The sequence below is a fragment of the Trichosurus vulpecula genome, chromosome 5 (assembly GCF_011100635.1).
Source record: "Trichosurus vulpecula isolate mTriVul1 chromosome 5, mTriVul1.pri, whole genome shotgun sequence".
NCBI classification, from domain to species: domain Eukaryota; kingdom Metazoa; phylum Chordata; class Mammalia; order Diprotodontia; family Phalangeridae; genus Trichosurus; species Trichosurus vulpecula.
Genome location: NC_050577.1, coordinates 165,946,260 through 165,965,959, shown reverse-complemented (window position 1 = coordinate 165,965,959; position 19,700 = coordinate 165,946,260). Strand labels below are relative to the sequence as shown.

Genomic DNA, 19,700 nt, shown 5'->3' with positions numbered 1-19,700 from the left:
CCAAAGGGCTCCAAAACTGTGTATACTCTTTGATCGAGAAATATCTCTTCTAGTCTCTATCTCAAAGACATCCAAATAAAGGGAAAAGTACCTATTTGTACATAAATATTTATAGCAGCTCTTTTATGGTGGTTAAGAATTGCAAATCAAAAGGATCTCTATCAATTAATGAATGGCTAAACAAGCTGTGGTATATGATTGTAATGTAATATTATTGCATTATAAGAAATGACAAGTAGGATGATTTCAGAATAACAATGGAAAGACTTACATGAACTAATGCAAAGTTAAGTGAACAGAACCAGAAGAATGTTGTACACATTAACAGTAATTGCTAGATGAAGAACTGTGAAGGACTTAGCTATTCTCAGCAATACAATGATTCAAGACCATACTGTCTACCTCCAGAGAACTGATATTGAATGAATACAAACTGAAGCTTGCTCTTTTTCTACTTTCTTTCATTTGTTTTCTTTATTTGAGTCTTCTTGTACAGAATAAATAATATGGAAATGTTTTACATAATTGCACATGTATATAATCTTTATCTGCTTACTGTTTCAGGATGGGGGATAGGATTTAGAACTCAAAACTTTAAATAAAAATGTTAAAGATTTTAAAAAAGAGTATCTTCTTTAAATCAGGTTTGAGGCATTCTAATAGCAGAGCAGATCCAAGGAACAGACTGCTAGATGGAAATCTGGGAAACAATCAGACCCATGAGGGTGGTCAGCCCTCATTCCAGCTCAGAAGAGCATAAAACAAATTTCCAAAAAGAAGTTGCTGTAAGAGCACTGGGGCTCTTAGTGTTCTGCATTAAGGCAGGATTTTACAGCTACCTTTGACATCCATACAGAGTAGTAAATCTCAGCTGGAGACTGCTGCCCAAATATTTACATAGTTGATTTCTTTGGATAGAATTCCTCTGGAGCAGGGCTGGCAGTAGCTTCACATTCTTACATGAACTACGTTGGCAGATTCTCTCCTCTCCATTCATCTTGTCTGAGACTTTAAACATTGGCTGAGAGAATCCTCTAAACCTTCCCAGACGTTGCTTGGAGACCTACACATGAGGCTCTGGAATAGCCTGCTCATGGGTCAGTCTCCTGCTAAATTATCACCAGAGAGTGTAAAACTTCACAGAACAATACATTGAATTTGCTGCCAGAAACATTTAGATTGGAGTGGGGGTGGGGGTGGGGTGGATGCGATGATGATCAAATAGAGGCCGAAGGGAGGGATTTATTTTCTTTGTGATTGGGATCCATTTAAAATTCCCAGGTTCTTGCTTTTTACCTCATAGACTTTAACAAATGAGACAAGTGGCAAACTAGAACATCTGCTCATACCTTTTTTTTTAACATTGACAAGTGGCAGTGGTGCTGACTGGATGAATGAGGAAAAAAAAATAATGTTTACTATGTGCTAAGCACTAGTTACAAAAAGAAGAGCAAGACAGTTCCTGCTCTCAAAAAGCTCCCATTCTTAATTGGGGGGAAGGGAAAATACAGAGGTCAGCTACAGGGTGGATGATGGAAGTGCATAGTGGTTTGTAGGGTACAGTAGCAGGGCATATGGTAAGGTCCCAAGGTCTTAAGAGTTCAGCTGCTGGGCAGATGGCAATGTTCAGGGGTCTAATGGGGCACAATAGCAGGTCATGTAGTAAAGCCCAATGATCCTCAGAGTACAAAGGCAGCGCAGATGGCAAGGCTCTATTTAAACATTACTAGAATGATGAATTTTTAGGTTTAAGTATGTATAAATAAATAAATGGATGGATGAATAAATAAATACAGATAAATAAATAAACGAAGGCTTGCAGCTGGGACTATGATGCAACTCATCAGTGGAGGAAAATCTGGAAATATTAAATCAGATGGAAGGGACAGGTGCATAACCAAGTTTTTGTTTCTCTGTATGGATCACAGAATTGTGGGGAGGGAAGCTGGACCTTTTCTTATGATTTCTTTGGTGCAGGATACTCCTGGTGAGGAAGCTCCCTCTAACAGTAAATTGGTATTTATTCTACAATTCACAGCTTTAGAAGGGTGCTTTGGGGCAATAAGAAGTGACTTGCCTTGGATCATAAAGTCAGGTGGTGCCTGAGGCAATACCAAAGTAACCAATCAATCAATAAGCATTTATTAAGCACCTCATTTGGCAAGTCAGCAACAGAGAGGGTATTTGAATCCAGGTTTCTCTGACTTCAAGCCCATAACACTATTTATTACGGTCTACTGGGGGTGGGGTGGGAAGGGGAGGTGTCACATGGTGTATTGAAAGTGGTCTTGGATCTAGAATTAAACAATGTAGTTTCAAGTTTCCTTTCTATCACTCTGTGACCTTGAAGGAAGTACTTAGTGTTCTTAGTGCCTCAGTTTGCTTATTTGCAAAAGAAGGATAATGGTATTAGCACTAGCTAGTTAGCTCATAAACTTTTATGGAAAAGAAAATACTTTTTAATCTATGCTGTGATACACAAATATGACCTATTGCTGTCAATACTGTTATTATTTCTATTGATGTAAAAGGCATCTATAACTTCTCTGTGTGAACGGTGTGATAGGTAAGGTTACAATGAGGATTCCCTAGGGAAGATTCAATTTATATCTTTCTTCCATCTTAGCAAAGTCATTCTCCACTTCCATAGATCTCATTTTACTCCTGTGTTATTGTTCTTTAACTGTGAAGCTGCTTACACTTTCTTCATCTGCTTTAATACCCAGAGGTGGAAACTATTTACATTGGTGTGACATTTGTCATCATTTTAAAGGTATGTTAGGCTGGCCTTGCTCTACAGATACATTTTGAACAACCATAAACTCTGACTTCATTACACAGAAACTTAAAGAAGAAGTGAAGAAGAGGATGAAACAGGAAAAGGAGATTGCTGGCAGGTGGGGGCTCCTTAGCTTGGCATTTAAGACACTCTACAATGTGTCTCTGACCCACTTTCCCAACCTTCTATCATAGGAGTATTCCTCATGCCCTTTTTATTCCTACTCACTCCCATTCTCATCTTGCTGTCCTTTGTTGCTATGCTTTTGTTCAAACAGTTCTCCATGTTTAGGATTGACACCTAACCCCATCTTCATCTTTTTGTGTTGAAAAATTTTCTTTCTGTCAAGACTCAACTCAGGCATCAGCTCTTCTTTGAAGATTTCCCTGATCCACCTAGCTGGCAGTGATCTGACTTCCTTATAATCTTTTAGAGTACTATGTGTGACCTTCATGGTACTTATATTATCTACTGTATATTACAGCTATTGATATCCTCTCTCTCCTCTGAGATTGATCTTGAGGACTGAGATTGTGTCTGATTTCATCTTTGTATCCCCGGCACATAATACAGTGCTCTTTGCAAAGTATGTGTTTAATAAGTATTTGCTGAGTTGAAATGGATGGACTTATATGCACTTACATGGGAGAATGGAAAAATTCCAAGGAAATGCAAAGTAAGGATTGAATCAAGACACCACAATTTACGGCATCTTCTGAAGCAATATAGTTTGGAAAGGAAAAGGGTTGCCACAGAATTGCAGGGATACATTTAGGAAGGACTATGAAAGATGAAGGGTGGTGAGATGGTTCAGTAGATAGAGTGCCAGGCCTGGAGGCAAGAAGACTCATCTTCCTGAGTTAAAATCCAGCCTCAGATACTTGCTGGCTGCATGACCCTAGAGAAGTCATTAACCCTGTTTGCCTCAGTTTCCTCATGTGTAAAATAAGTTGGAGAAGGAAATGGCAAACCACTCCAGTATCTTTGGCAAAGAAACCCCAAATGGGGTAACGAAGAGTCAGACACGACTGAACAACAATAACTGAAAAATCATCAATTATGGCAAACTCCTTCTACCAGTCTATAAGTTTCATGAGGTCAGGAACTGTGCCTAATTTATCTTTGCAGAAGAGCCAGCTCTGAATGAAAACAATGTCTATCAGACAGTGTCTGTCTATCCTGATTCATAAGTGGGTGCTTCAACAAGTAAATAGCTTGATGATAATAATGAGGGGGAAGAGGAGCACAACAAAGGCATGGAGTAAAATATAAACAAATGTCAAGTAAATGAAATATTTTCTGATTGATATCTACGGGTATCATGGGAAAATTGGAAGTAATGAATGCTTATGAAAATACTATGCCATAGTGAATCGATTATTCAACAGAAATTGATTAAGCACCTACTATGTGCCAGGCACTGTACTAAGCTCTGGAGATATAAAGAAAGGCAAAAATCAGTTTCTTCTCTCAATGAGCTCACCGTCTAATGAAAACAATTATATACAAACAAGCTATATACAAGATACATTAGAGATAATAAACAGAGGGTATGCATTAGAATTAAGGGGAATGAAGAAAGGCTACTAGGAAAAGGTGGGATTTTAGCTGAGGCTTGAAAGAAGACAGGGAAGCCAGGAATCCCAGAAGGAGACAGAGAGTTCCATAGGGACCGCTAGTGAAAATGGTTTTAAGTCAAGAAAGAGAGTTTGTGCTAGGAACATCAAGGAGGCCAATGTCTCTGGATTATAAAGTACATAGAAGGGAAGAGAAGGGGAAGGAAACAGCACATTATTAAATGCCCACTATGTTCTAGATACTATGCTATGTACTTTACAAATGTTTAAAAACACGGTGGGGCAAAACATAAGAAGACTGGAAAAGTAAGAAAAAGCCAGGTTTTGATGGGCTTTGTATGCTAAACAGGATTTCATATTTCATCTTGCAGGTGACAGTGAGTCAGTAGAGTTTTTGGAATAAAGGGAATGATATGTTTCAACCTTTATTTTAGGAAGACCAGTTTGTCAGCTGAGAAGAGTATTGATTGGAGTGGGGAGAGATGCCAGGAAGAAAGAACAACCAGCAAGGTATTGCCATAGTCCAGGACTAAGGCAATGAGGGTCTGTTCCAGGATGGTTGTAGCATTAGAGGAAAAGAGACATGTACAGGAGGTTGTGAAGGTAACATCAACAGAATTTGGGAACAGAATGGATTTCAGTGGCAAGAGAGAGGGTTTGAGTCTGAGTGACTATGTGGAAAGTTGGCATCTTCATCCATAAGAGGGCAGTTTGGAACAGGCTAGATCAGGGCTGTCCAACCTTAGGTTATCTTAGGGCCGCATTAAAATAAAATAATTATTCGAGGGCCGCACCCAGAATAAAAAATACAGTACACTAATAGAAAGTGGGGGAATGTGCTTCATCAATACCACAGGCAAGGCAGGAAGCACGAAAGCAAGCACAAAACAACAAAGTGAAAACACAACAGTATAAAGGTAGGTGCATACTGACTAGTCTGTATCATACAGACGGAATGCATCCCACAGATCAATTGAAAATTCTGTGCGACATGTTCCATCCATAATACTGTTTAAAAACACCAAAGAAAATTAGCATCAACTAGATTATTTATTAGTGATAGAATTTAAAAATCTAATACGCATTTGATGCAAATTATTATTTTGTTTTTTCTCTTGGGAAAATTAAAACCCACAGGTGGGCCGCATAAAATCGCACTGCTGGTCACATGCGGCCTGCAGGCCATATTTTGGACAGCCCAGGGCTAGATAAAGATAATGAGCTTAGTTTTGGACATGTTAAGTGTGAGATGTCTACAGGATAGCCAGTTCAATAGGCAGTTGGAGATGTCAAAGTGGAGGTCAGGAGATAGGTTAAGACTAGACAAGGAAACATTTCTGTCATAGACTACAATGTTGAAACCTGGGAGGAGGTAGCAACATAGTGATAATTGCAGTAATAACTGACATGTATACAGTGTTTTAAGATTTCTGCAGTATCTTACATACATTTTCTGATTTGATCCTCACAATCACACTAGGAGGAAGGTATTAAAAGTATGGTACCCATTTTACAGACGAGGAGGTTGTGTTTGTCCTTCATTTTCAAAGAGGACCATGGCATCAGGGAAATCATGACAGGACTTGCAGTTGACTTTGATTTGAGTGAGGGAGAGCTGTCACCATTTAAAAAAAAATTAGTTCTGTAGAGATAACCAGTGGTGGTGACATGGTAGAAAACAATAAAAGATTGAACATGGCATAATGTCTAACCACCCTACCAAAAATTTTAAAAAGTCCAATATTTTCCAAGTTGTGACCTTGCATAATGAGAACACTGGACTTTGAGCCAAGCGGGTTGCATTCTAAGTCTTTACCTTAGATAAGTCATTTATTTCTCTGGGTCTCAGATTCCTCATCTATAAAATGAAGAGATTTGAATAGACTATTTCTAGAGCCTCTTCCAACTTAAATTAAATTAATTTAAACTTGTAATGCCTTTTATAATACTCCTGGTAACAACATAAACTATTAATAGTTCATGATATACTCTAAAAACCTAATGTTGCTTGGAGAATTATGTTATCTCAGACTTGGAAGAGAAATCATCTCTTCTAAAACCTATGGCCAAGTCATCTTCCTAAGATGGTACTGGTATCTAGCCACTAAATTTATAGGGGCTCTCCACTGCCCAAAGTGGACCTCTCTTCATCACCATTATCATTCTGTCCTCTCTTGCCTTTTTTCATGCCATCCCCCACACCTAGAATGAACTCTTCTCCCCACTTTCATGGCTAACCGTTGAAGTCTCTCCCATTCTTCAAATATAATATTACGCCCCCTCCTATGAATCCTGCCTTGGATATTTTGTAGTGATGTGACCAGTGGGAAATCATATAACCCTTAGCTGAAAAATAGGAGTAGGTACCTATCATACCCACCTTACAGAGCTGTTCTGAGCCAAAAGTTATATAATGTGTATAAAACACTTTGCAAACTATAAAGCATAATAAGGTGTCAGTTTATATCATTATCCTATCAGTAATCACATAGATATTTATTACATGTACCTTGCCACTAAATTCTGTATGCTCAAAAACCAACTGTGCTTCTGGTTACTCTGTTTTGCTGAAAATAGCTGAATTTCCCTCTTAAGTGGGATAGGTAAAGTGACTCTCCTCATTTAAAGCAGCTTGGACAAGTGGTCCTCTAGCCCTCGCCTGAGGACCTCCAGTGATGATGAATTCACTACCTCCAGAGACATTCCATTCCACTTGTGCTCAACTCTAACAGAACTTACATTAAGTTGAAATCTGCTTCTCTGCAGCTTCTGCACATTGATTCCTAAGTCTGCTTCAGAGGCCAAGTGGAACCAATCTAATCTCTTTCCCAGAAAACAGACTTTTAAATACTTGAAGGCAGATAACATGTTTCCCCACCTCTCAAGTCCTCTCTTTTCTAGGTCAAAATCTCCAGTTCTGATGTTCAATCTACACAAGACCATGTTTTACAGTTTCTTCACTAATACCAATGGTCGTCCTCTGGACATGTTCAAGGATGGTCCTTCCTAAAACTCTGGAGCCCAAAGAGGAAAAACAGTTGCCCCTGCGTGACTTCAGTAGGGCTGCATACTTAGGAATCGCCCCCCAGATCACTGCCTTGCTGTGGCTATGGGGCTTGCATAGCTCAATGAAACTATGAGTTATACCATACAGGGCTACCCAAGATGGACAAGTCATATATTTTATACATTTATTTATTATATGTAGATTCTTGGGCTCAAAGATCACTACAGATGGTGACTACAGCCATGAAATGAAAAGATGCTTACTTCTGGGAAGAAAAGCTATGGCAAATCTGGACAGAATACAAAAAAGCAGAGGTATCACCCTGCTGACAAAGGTCCTTTGTATAGTCAAAGCTAAGGTTTTTCCAGCAGTAATGTATGTATGGCTGAGATGGATTATAAAGAAAGCTGAGTGCTGCAGAATCAACACTTTGGAATTGTGGCTCCAGAAAAGACTTTTGAGAGTCCCTTGGACAGCAAGGAGGTCAAATCAGTCAATACTTAAATTAATTCAGGCTATTTATTGGAAGAACAAATGCTGAAGCTGAAGCTTAAATACTTTGGCCACATAATGAGATGATGGAGAAGACCCTGATGCTGGAAAATACTGAAGTAAAAAGGAAAAGGGGATGGCAGAGGATGAGATGGATAGAATGGAAACAATGAAGATGAGCTTGGACAGGCTTTGGGAGATAGAGAAAAGAAGGGCCTGGTGTGCCTAATGTCCATTGGGTCATGAAGAATTGGAAATGACTGAGGAAAAACAACAACAAACAAACCTCAGGAATAAACCCTCTCCTCCTTCTGGACATTATGTCAGCCTTGGCTGCTGTGGCAACTGAGAAGGATCAACAAATTCAATTCAAACATTAAGTCATTACATGCAAGTCATTACATCTTAGAACTTTCCCCATATATTAGGAAGCAACTTTTTTGCTTCTAAGAGCTGTATGCTCAAAAAGTAGCTGGGCCTCTGGTTTCTGAAAATAATTAAATTTCCTCATAGAAGTGGGGTAGGTCAAGTAATTCTTCTCACCGAGCTCACATTCTCACATGTAACCCTGGCAGTATAGCATATTAGAAAGAAAAAATGGACATAGGGAGAAAAGAAGAAAAAGAAGCATTTATTAAGCATCTACTATATGCCAGGCACTATGCTGTAAGATCTACAAATATTATGTCATTTGAGCCTTTCAACAACCCTGGGAGATAGATGCTATTATTATCCCCATTTTAGAGATAAGGAAACTGAGGCACAGGTTAAGTGACTTACCCAAGGTCACAGCTAGTGTTTGAAGCCATATTCTTCCTGACTCCAGACCCTAGTCTCTAACCACTGTGTCACCTCGCTGCCTCTAAGGATCAGAACTAAAGTGTTTAGTTGTGTAACTCTAGTAAAGTCATTTAATTGATCTCTGACTCAGTTTTCTCATCTGCAAAATGGAGATGATAATAGCACTTACCTTCCAGGGTTACTTTTGAGAATCAAATGAAATAATACATGTAAAATGCTTTGCAACCTTTAAACACTATACAAATGCTAGCCATTATCTGTCACTATTATTATTATCATTACTAACAACTGCTGACCAATTGTCACAGAAAGGCAACTAAGCCCAGGATTCTTGGGAATGTCAGCTCCCTCTTCTTTCACCTCCCCCACCCAAGACCACTGGTTGTGATTCTAGTTCAGCTTCCACAACCATCATCTAGGAATGTAATTCCTGTGGAGGTGAGGTTAGCTTTCCTTACCAAACGCCACCTACAGGTGAGTCAAGCCAGCCTAGCTGAAGCAGCAAGGCACTGTAAGGTAGAAAAAGAAAATGTCACATGCCAAGCAAGTTGAGCTAGTACCATCAGCTCTATGACCACCTACTATTCAGATACCAATGGAAATAGCTCATCAAACTGAAATCAAGAGTCTTAGGAATAGCAGTGCCCCCAAAGACTCTGATCCCAGCTCTGATCCCAGCCTGGGCTCTTAAGTTACTATTGAATAGAGCAATTACTGTACAGAGGCGATTCAGTTTCCTTGCTACCACAAACATCAACTGTCACTGTTGGGCAAATAAGCCCAAAAACTCTGGGCGTGGCAGCGATCCTTCCCACCACCACTCCAAATTGGGTCCAACTTCCAGCCCAGGCCCCAAAGCCATTGTTTCAGGAAGCAACCTTTATGGAGATGGGACCTGGCAACTGTTTCTCTGGGTGTCATAGCCTTTGCCTCTTGAACAAACACAGCTTCTGAGGGCCCAGAAAACAAAGTTCTTACTACGAAATTCCTTGACACTGTCGCATAGTTCAACATCAGAAATGGATATGATTTTATCAATAGAAATGAAATTAAAGATACTATATTACCATCTCCTTTGCTTCTGTACCCTAAGGACCATGGGACTTTTCCATTTAACTTGTAGCTCAAACCTATAGATATGTGTTATCTCCTTATTAGAATGTGAGCTCCTCGGGACAAGGACCATCTTGATTTTTCCTTTGTTATCTCCAGAACTTAGTAAAGTGCTTTGCATATGGTACATACTTAATAAATGTTTTTTTTCAATATTTACAGCAGCTCTTTTTGTGGTGGCAAAGAATTGGAAATTGAGGGGATGCCCATCAATTGGGGAATGGCTGAACAAGTTGTGATATATAAATGTAATGGAATACTATTGTTCCATAAGAAAGGATGAGCAGGCAAATTTCAGAAAAACCTGGAAAGACTTATATGAACTGATGTTGAGTGAAGTGAGCAGAAGCAGGAGAACATTGTTCACAGTAATACCAATATTATGCAATGACCAACTTTGATAGATTTAGCACCTCTCAGCAATGCAATGACCTAAGACAATTCCAAAAGACCCATGATGGAAAATGCTATCCACATCCAGAGAAACAACTATGGAGTCTGAATGCAGATCAAAGCATACAATTTTCTCTTTTTTTGTTGTTTTTTCTTTCTCATGGTTTTTCCTTTTTGTTCTGATTCTTCTTTCACAACATGACTAATGTGGAAATATGTTTAATATGATTTTACATGTATAGCCTATATAAAATTGCATGCTATCTTGGGGAGCAGGGAGGAAGAAAATTTAGAACTAAAAATCTTAGAAATGTGGATGTTGAAAACTAAAAATAAATAAATAAATAAATATTTTTAAAAATTTATTTTGCATTCATTTACTCTGAATCAATGATTTACTATGTCATATTGGATAACTCAACTCCCATGCCTCAGTTTCTCTATCTGTAAAATGGAGAGAATTATCTATATACCTATCTTATAGGATTGTTGTGGGGATCAAAAGAGATAACATTTTTAGAATGCTTTGTACATTTTAAAGTAGTACATATAAGTAATTTATTATTCTATCCCAATTACCTTCCCCTTTCTTTTCTTCCTTCCTCCTCTTCTTCTTTGATCCAGGTCAACCTGATAGTTCACATCCTATCCCCCATTCCTTCAACCTTCCAGTACATTCAAGAAATAAACACATGATGCTAGTAAAAAGGAGAGACATTAAAATATCCAGCAGAGGTAAAGCTGGTGCCTCAGTCAATCAACATGCATTTATTAAGCACCATCTATCTACTAGGCACTGTGGTAAAGTCTGAGGCTACAAAGACATGCAAAAACAGTTGTTGCCTCCAAGGAACTCATATTCCAATTGGGAAGATAACATGAAAAAACTGGGTACACTTTCCCCAATCCAAATAGCTCGATCTGGAATGGCTTGGCAAAGTTCCTATTGGATTATTTCTTCAAAGTCATTGCCTGCCTAATTATCTTTGTTTCTATCCAAGTGCCTAATACAGTGTGTTACAAATAGTACACATTTAATAAGTGTTTATCAAATCAAATTAAAAACTACGATAGCTATGTATTTTTATGGTTAATAATGGCCTGGCGACCGCCCTAGTATCATTCCCATTTCTCATCACGGGTTATCAATCTAACTCCTTATTTCATACACTTTTTTTCCCCTCCTATAGAAAGGAAAGGAAAACTATGAGTCACACAAAAGAGAAATCCATCTCTAAAGAACAAGTTGATTCTAAGTGGAAAATGAATGTTTAAATCCTCAAGTATTGTTTTCTGGACCTCTGGAATAAAAACCATTGTTAAGACGTGTTAGTGCTACCCACATGTGCCAAAATGGCTCATTCTGAGGTTGCTGATCTGTTGCTCACTGACGAAGAGAGGCTAGTACATCAGGGCAGACTAAGGAAAGGATGAGAGCCAGATAGATATGTTATCTTGAAGCTTTAACCACTGATTTCTTCAGTGTTAATAGTAAGCATATATAATTTAATGATGTACTCTTTCACATCACTGGTACAATGATTGCCAAAAGATTAAGTAAATAATTAATTCATTCACTACTGAGTACATACTCCAAAGCAGCTAAATGGCAAAGAGGACAGAGTGCTAGACCTGGGTTAGGAGGACCTCCCTTCAATCCTGCTTCCCATCTAACTTGCTATGCCATCCCAGGCAAGTCACCTAAACTCCCTCAGGCTCAGTTTCCTCATCTGTCATATGGGGACAATAATAGCACTTTCATCACAAGGTTATGAGATAATAAAGTAATAAATAATAATTGAGATAATAAAGTAGTTTGCAAACCTTAAAGTGTTATAAAATGTTAGTTATTAGGCATTATAGCTAGGCACATGATCACAAAGTACTCTGACTATGGAATAGCATATACATGTCAATAAAAGGCAGACAAAAGAATAAGTTTGTGAACACTGTCAACCGTATGGGAAGGACCATGTGAAAATAGGTGGTCTTAGATATTTAGAGTGCACATCTCTCCAAAATTACTTCCCTCAGAGACTGGGATTCTGATTTGAAAATAAAAAAAACAGTAAGAATTTAATATAGAGAGATTTGGTTATGTTGGACATCCACGGTCTACCATCTACATCTAAGAACTACAGTCAGGAATGCTGATAGACCTGGGATGTGGGTAACCAGTTGCTAGACATCCATTTTTTAAAAAAATAATTGTTGTTGTTTTCAGTCACATCCAACACTTTGGGACCCCATTTGGGATCTTCTTGGCAAAGATACTAGAGTGGTTTCCCATTTCCTTCTCTAGTTCATTTTACAGAGGAGGAAACTGAAGCAAAGAGGGTTAAGTGACTTGCCTAGGGTCACACAACTAGTAGTCTGAGGCCATTTTTGAACTCAGGGAGATGAGTCTGCCTGACTCTAGGCCTGGCACTCTATCTACTGCACCATCTAGCTGCCCTTTTTCATAGTTACTTGGTAGTAATAAAAAGTCAGTGAGCTGACCAGGGCCCTAGACTAATCTCCTTTATTCCCATCATCACCTCTATAATAAGACTTAACATCTACAAAGAGACAATGATTTCATAGTTGGTCATTTCATTGATTAGAGTTGTTAAGTCACTCAAAGCTGTCTTCACAGTGTGATTGTTACTGTTTAAATTCTCCTGGTTTTACCTTCACTCTTCATCAGTTCATACAAATCTTCTCAGGTGTCTCTGAAACTGTTTCTTCTTTTCTTACAGTACAATAGTCTTCCATCACATTCACATATGATAATTTGTTCAGCCTTTCCCTCATTGATAGATAGCCACTTAGCTTCTAATTCTTATTTGGGAGGAGGGTGTAGAGAAACTAAGAGCTTGTTAATTGAAAAATGTGCTTAAAAAGAAATAGTGCTTTCTTTTTTTGGGGACAAATAACTTACTGCTGATACCAGTAAAAGTAATACATCCATACAAAACACAAATAATAAATTATGTTTAATAATAGCAGCCATAATTCCACTGTTAGGTGAAAATAGGGTTGTAAAGTTTCAGAACTGCAAAGTTGGAAAGGATCCCAAAGGCTATCCCCACTCAAAGCATGAATCATATCTACGAAATGGTGCTTCGATTTTTGCTTGAAAGTCCTGGGTGATGGGGAACTCAGGAACTTTTGAGCCTGTTCTATATTTGAACAGCCCTTACAGCTGAGTTCTTTCTCATTTTGAGCCAACGCCTTCTTCCCTGCAATTTCCACTTATTTGTTCCTTTGGGCCCAAGCAGACAAAGCCTACCTAATCCCTTTTCCATATGACATCCTTTTAACTATTTGAAGACAACAATCATATATCACACAGTCTTTTCTCCCATAGGCTAAATCTCCCAAGTTCCTTCAACCTTCAAAAAATGCTAAATATGTTTTTTGGGGCTTTTTTTTTGAGACTGCCAACAGAGAACACACAACTAGATAACAGCAAAGATATTACTAGACTAGAAACCATGAAAGCTGGGTTTTAGTCCTACCACTGACATTAACTAACCTTGTCACCTTCCTCTTCTGTAAAATAAATGCACTGAACCTACAAGATTTTTAAGCTCTCTTCCCGGCTCCTACATGGCTCAAAGTATAGAGTACTGGACTTGGAGTCAGGAAGACCTGAGAATCCAGTCTCAGATACATACAAAGTGAAGTCACTGAACCTCTGCCTCAGTTTCTTCATCTGTAAAGTGAGAATAATAATAGCATCTACCTCCTAGGATTTTCGTGAAGATTAAATGAGATATTTGTTAAATGTAAACTTTAAAGTACTACAGAAATACTAGCTATTCATTATCACTATTATTATCATTAATTAATCCAGTGCTAATATCCTGTAATGCCATGAAAAGTCAGGCTATTTCTGAGATACTCCCCATAGGTCAAGAAAATGCTGATCTCACTGGACAGAGGAAAGGATTTGGTTTCTAAAAGAAACTGTTGTGGTAAATATTTTTGATAATCTGGATATATGCTGATGTGGAAAGCTACCTACAGTAAATAGATATTTGGCTAGTAGTTTTCTTGTTTATAGTGGCCCTGAAAAGGCAGAACCAGAACATATATCTAGTCAAACTTAAGGTGAAAAATTAGAAATAATCCCAACAGGTCAATTTTATTTACTTATTTACCAACTTATTAATTGATTGCCCAGGAGAAGGATGTGTTTCAGGTTCCCTGGGGCTATTTCCATTTCCTGAGCAGCTCAATAATCTGGGCACTAGACTTTATACTAATGCAGCCTGCTATTAACACAATCTAAGCTTGATACCTCACTGAGGTTTAGAGACCCTGGGTTGTGGAAGGCTCTAATTTTGCTGTTCTTGTAGAGTTGTTTCAGTAGTGTCCAACTCTCCATTACCCTATTTGGGGTTTTCTTGGAAAAGATACTAGTGGTTTGCCGTTTCCTTCTCTAGTTCATTTTACAGATGAGGCAACCGAGGCAAACAGGGTTAAGTGACTTGCCCAGGGTCACATGGCCAGTAACTGTCTGAGTCTGGATTTGAACTCAGGTCTTCCTGACTCCAGGGCCAGAGCTCTATCCACTTTGCCTGCTATGCGAGGACTAGCCATGCAGAAGTCAGGGAGGTTCAGCCATAATAACTAATGAAGACCTTCTACAAAGGTATATCTGCAGTGGAAGAAGAAATTTCCATTTCCAGTGAAATCATGAATTCTAGAAATACTTGTTTAGAGTGAATAATGAGTATGGCAGAAGTTGGGCATAGCCCAATGTCTTATAGTATATACCAAAATAAAATCCAAATGGGTACATGATTTAGATATAAAGGCTGATACTGTAAGCAAATTAGGAGAGCAAGGAATAGTTTATCTGTCAGATTTATGGAGAATGGAGGAATTTATGACCAAACGAGAGATAGAAAACATTGAGAAATGCAAAATGGATAATTTTGATTATATTAAATTGAAAAGTTTTTGCACAAACAAAGCCAATACAACCAAGATAAGAAGAGAAGGAGAAAACTGGAAAAGAATTTTTACAACCAGTGTCTCTGATAAAGGCCTCATTTCTAAAATATATGGAGAACTGAGTCAAATATATAAGAATACAAGTCATGCTCCAATTGATAAATGGTCAAAGGATATGAACAGGCAGTTTTCAGAGGAAGAAATTAAAACTATAGTCATGTGAAAAAATGCTCTAGAGTGAATAATGAATCCTTGAAGTATCTGAATACTCGAACTATTCAAAGTTGTAATCATGTAAAATGTGGTAATTGGTTCTACGCCAATGGAAATATACAGAACACAAGTAATGCCATCAGGAGATTTTATTCGCACTAATAGGGACCTAGCTGTCCTGCAGTGACCCTGCCACTTAGTACTGTGTGACTTTGGGCAAGTCACTTAACTTCTGTGTTTCAGTCTCTCATCTGTAGAATGAGTTAGATTACATGACCTCTAAGGTCCACTGAGCTCTATGTCCATGATCCTGTGATCAATCAAAAAAGCATTTATTACTTACTATGTGTCAGATAAAGTGAAACATTCTCTGCCATCAAGTTGTTTATATTCTAATGAGGGAAACAGCATGTAAAAATGATGATGATAACTTTTATTTACATAACACTTACTATGTGCCAGGCATTGAGCTAAGCACTTTACAAATATTATCTCATTTGATCCTTGAAACAACCCTTGGATGTAAATGCTATTATTATCATGCCCATTTTACAGTTGAAGAAACTGAGGCAAACAAAGGTTAAGGGACTTGCCTAGGGTCACACAGCTACTTAGTGTTTGAGGCTAGATTTAAACTGATTCTATCCACTATACCTTTTAGTTACCCTAATATGTATACACACAAGCATATATACTACATATACACATACACATAGAGTATGTGTGAGTGTGTATGCATGTGTGAAGTATATGTGTATCAGTATATGTGTGTGTATGTGTGTGTGTGTGTGTGTGTATACACAAGGCAGGAATCAGGAAGATTCCTCTTCCTGAGTTCAAATCTGACCTCGGATAGTTACTAGCTGGGTGACCCTGGGCAAGTCACTTAACCTCTGTTTGCCTCAGTTCCTTATGCATACCATGAGCTGGAGAAGAAAACGGCAAACCATTCCAGTATCTTTGCCAAGAAAACCCCAAATGGGGTCATGAAGAGTCAGACAGGACTGAAAAACTGGAAAAAAAATACATCCACACACATACATACATACATACACACATATATACACATACATATATACCAATATATTTATATTAAAAAATTTTTTAAAGCACACTCAGGGTCACTTGTGACTCAGAGACTAAAATACTTCTTAAAATAGTTGTTTGAAATATTTTTCTGAATTTTGAATTTGCAAACACCAGCTCTTATCCTGAGATGTTAAGCTAGACATTTTAGAAAAGCTATACTTTCCGTAAGAAGTAAATGTATTTTAGAAAATAAAGAAGGCTTTAGAAAATAAAGCCTTCAATTTTGAAAATGACCTGAGATATTTCCAAGTCAGTCATTCCTGATACCATGCTAAATCCATATCTTAAAATGCATGTGAGGGATTTGGCATAAGATGCTTATTAACAGAAGTGTACGTTTTTCACTCTTATAGAAAAAAAGAGTAATGAGAGCACTGGTTTGTGGTAATAGCCCTCTCTGGAAGTGCTATAACTTTATTTCACACTCCTAATTAAAAAAAAACCCCAGATACTCTGGTACACTCCCCCAGTATGACTTTCATGAACTTCCTTACAGGATCACTGTTCTCTTCCCCCTTTCACATACCAATCACATACCAGTCACTCCCCCTTTCACTTTTACCATCTTCTCCACAGCCCACGCACCTCTGATTCAATGATCTTTCCTCTATGTTCCAGGACCCTAGAAAGGGTCTAATTCCTTGTTACCTCCTCTCCCCTCACCTGCATGTGGTACCTTTTCTTTTATTTAAAGATAAAGTCACATAATTGAACACTATTCACATTGGAATGACATTCTTATAGACTATACAATAAGGAAGCCACTTAACCTCAGTGCCTCAGTTTCTCTGCCTTACTTGCTACTTATCTTACCATCTGGGCAAAATGAAATAAATCCTAAAATTAATAGACCCCTAGATCAAGGTGCTGTATGAATAGTTGGTTTCATTGATAAAAAAAAATAAGTTTATGCTGAATTTCTAGAAGAATATAGCAATAGAAACAACTTATTATTTATCATACAAAAGAGAATAGGATAGTTGGATTTTCTGGTATTCATTCATACTGAACCTGTTGCCATTGAATGCATGAAGTTACATTTTTTCAAGGGTTAATTTTCCTATACATCTTAGTCTGCAATTTAGGCCTTGCTTTCCAAGCTAATCTGTAGCCAATGCACTCTTCACTGGTTGGCCAGTACAGTTTTGATTTCCATGAGTCTCCAAATATTGACTCCAATTAAATTAACAGTAGCTATTTAACCACCCAGGACCTAATAGTTTCAAATCTATTTGTCACAGCACCCTCATTCATGCTGAGTACTTAAACAAACTGAAACTACATTCTCAGCAAAATGATTCTATTTGCCAACAGCAGTTAATGCACCACAAGTGGCTCTCCTCTCCACATTACAGTCTGCAACAGATGACTGACACTTTGGGAATCATGATCAGAACCCTTCTGCTTTCAGTTTTTATCTCCTGGCCCAGCATGAATCACACACAAATGTACGGTGAGCCAAAAAACATTTTTTTATGAATGAACTTGAGGTAATTCTAAAAAGAACAAGCTATAGACATTAAAATGAATTTGTTATTTTTAGACATCTTGTTATACATTTTCTAAACTACCTAAACCTAAGTGGTGTTTATTAACTGCAATGGATAGATTACAGAATCTCAATTCTTGCCACATCTTTCCAGAGATAATGCTGATTCCATCACGTTAATTTAGCAATCTGTCCTGTAGTCACCATGACTGAAGCTCTCCCTCACAACCAGGTCAGTTTTGGAAGACAAGAGGATTAGGAATATTAGATAGTGAGTAAGAAAAACCTGCATCACTCCTTTGCACTTAAAAGAGTTCCCTTCTTATTCAGCCCCTCTACCACCCAACTATGAGACAGCACAGCAAAAGCCATTTATTCCCCAAATGAACCACCAGGCCATCACCACTGAGAATCTAAGATTTAAAAATGGGCATGCTCCAATCTTCTGTGGAGCTCTGTTTAAAATCTGGGAAGCTACAAACCTAAATAAGCTGGAAACAATAGCAGCTTTCTCTCTCTGAATGCTCCATTAATAAAAAATGAAAAAGCCTCATCCATTCATAGCGGGGTCAGAAGAGTCTTTTAAGGGCACTAGATCACATTTCTTTGAATGCCGGTTTGCTTGAGAGGCAGCATGGTTGTATCATTCAGAGCCGGTATGTATAGCAGCAAGTGACTGCCAGATCTATTCTTAGAACAGCCTTCCCTTGGAAATTTTGCAAAAGATGCTTGAATCTACTAGGCAGTTGCTCCACTAACAAGGTAATGAAGAAAGGAAATGAGTTTCTGTATACACACAGACTGTACGCACAGCTTTATAAGTAGATGACTAAGCAGGCTTTTCTAAATTTAATATGTAGGAACTTTTTGGGTGTGGGTTGCCCACAAAAGAATCATTTTGCCTGGATGCAAACAAAATAGAGGTGGTTTCCAGTCTTCCTTCTTTTCTTCTCTCTAACCTCTTTTCTTCCTTCTCCCCAACCTTTGCAGTACCCTTTTTCTCTGCATTAAACTTGCAGCAGCCATTTGAAATGTAAAAGAACAGTCCATCCTTAGCAGTCATAGGAAGCCGGCTAGCAGCCTGCTCGGCTGCAGTCGTCTCCACCCTGCCCCCCTCTCACCCACTAAGGATGATAAGACTCTTGTTCACTCTTCTGACACTTCCACAGAAGGCTCAAAAAAAAAAAAAGCACCCTACACAATTCAGCCTGCAGCTATTTTGTGTGTGAAATTCGGATTTTGCAGGAGCCTTCCTAATGCCCGGAAGGTGGGAGGGGGTGACAGGAGGGAGAGCAGTATATTTCTCACGTGGAGTTAACATTTTAAAAATCTCTCACATGCTGAGAAACAAAATGTTTGAGACCTCAGGAGATACGGTATTTTATGCTTTTTTTTTTTTTGGTTAAATTAGTCCAGCATTTTACAATGGAAAGAGAACTGCTGCATGATCCGCCGCCTCACTGCAATCACTACTGGAAAACAAAGAAACATTACCTTTTTGCTTCTCACTTCCCGAGGAGCAGGGGAACTTCAGTTTTTAACCCAATTATCCACAGGCAGCGGCATCCCCTTAAATCCCGATGCAGCAGGCCCTCGGCCTAACAGGCAGCATCCATTGCTCTGAATCCGTGGTTTGGTAGGATTCAGGCCTGGCCCTTCCTTTGCCTCTCTCGGACCGGTGGCCGCGCGCGCTCTCTGCAAGGAGCTGCTCCTCTCTCTCCAATCCTACCACATCCCATGTCCCCACTAACGGTTTTTCACACAGACACTGGCTGCCGTCCAGAGTGCACCACAGCCATCTCT

At 38.6% G+C, this 19,700-nt stretch overlaps 1 protein-coding gene across 1 annotated transcript in view; it reads right to left on the bottom strand.

Annotated features, from left to right (window-relative positions):
* FRMD4A (FERM domain containing 4A) overlaps positions 1 to 19,446 on the bottom strand; it is a 292,241-nt gene extending 272,795 nt beyond the window's left edge. The window contains exon 1 of the mRNA XM_036761667.1: positions 19,392 to 19,446. The gene's annotated coding sequence lies outside the window, so the exon portion shown is untranslated. The remainder of the gene's footprint in view (positions 1 to 19,391) is intronic.
* Between the last annotated feature and the right edge of the window lie 254 nt (positions 19,447 to 19,700).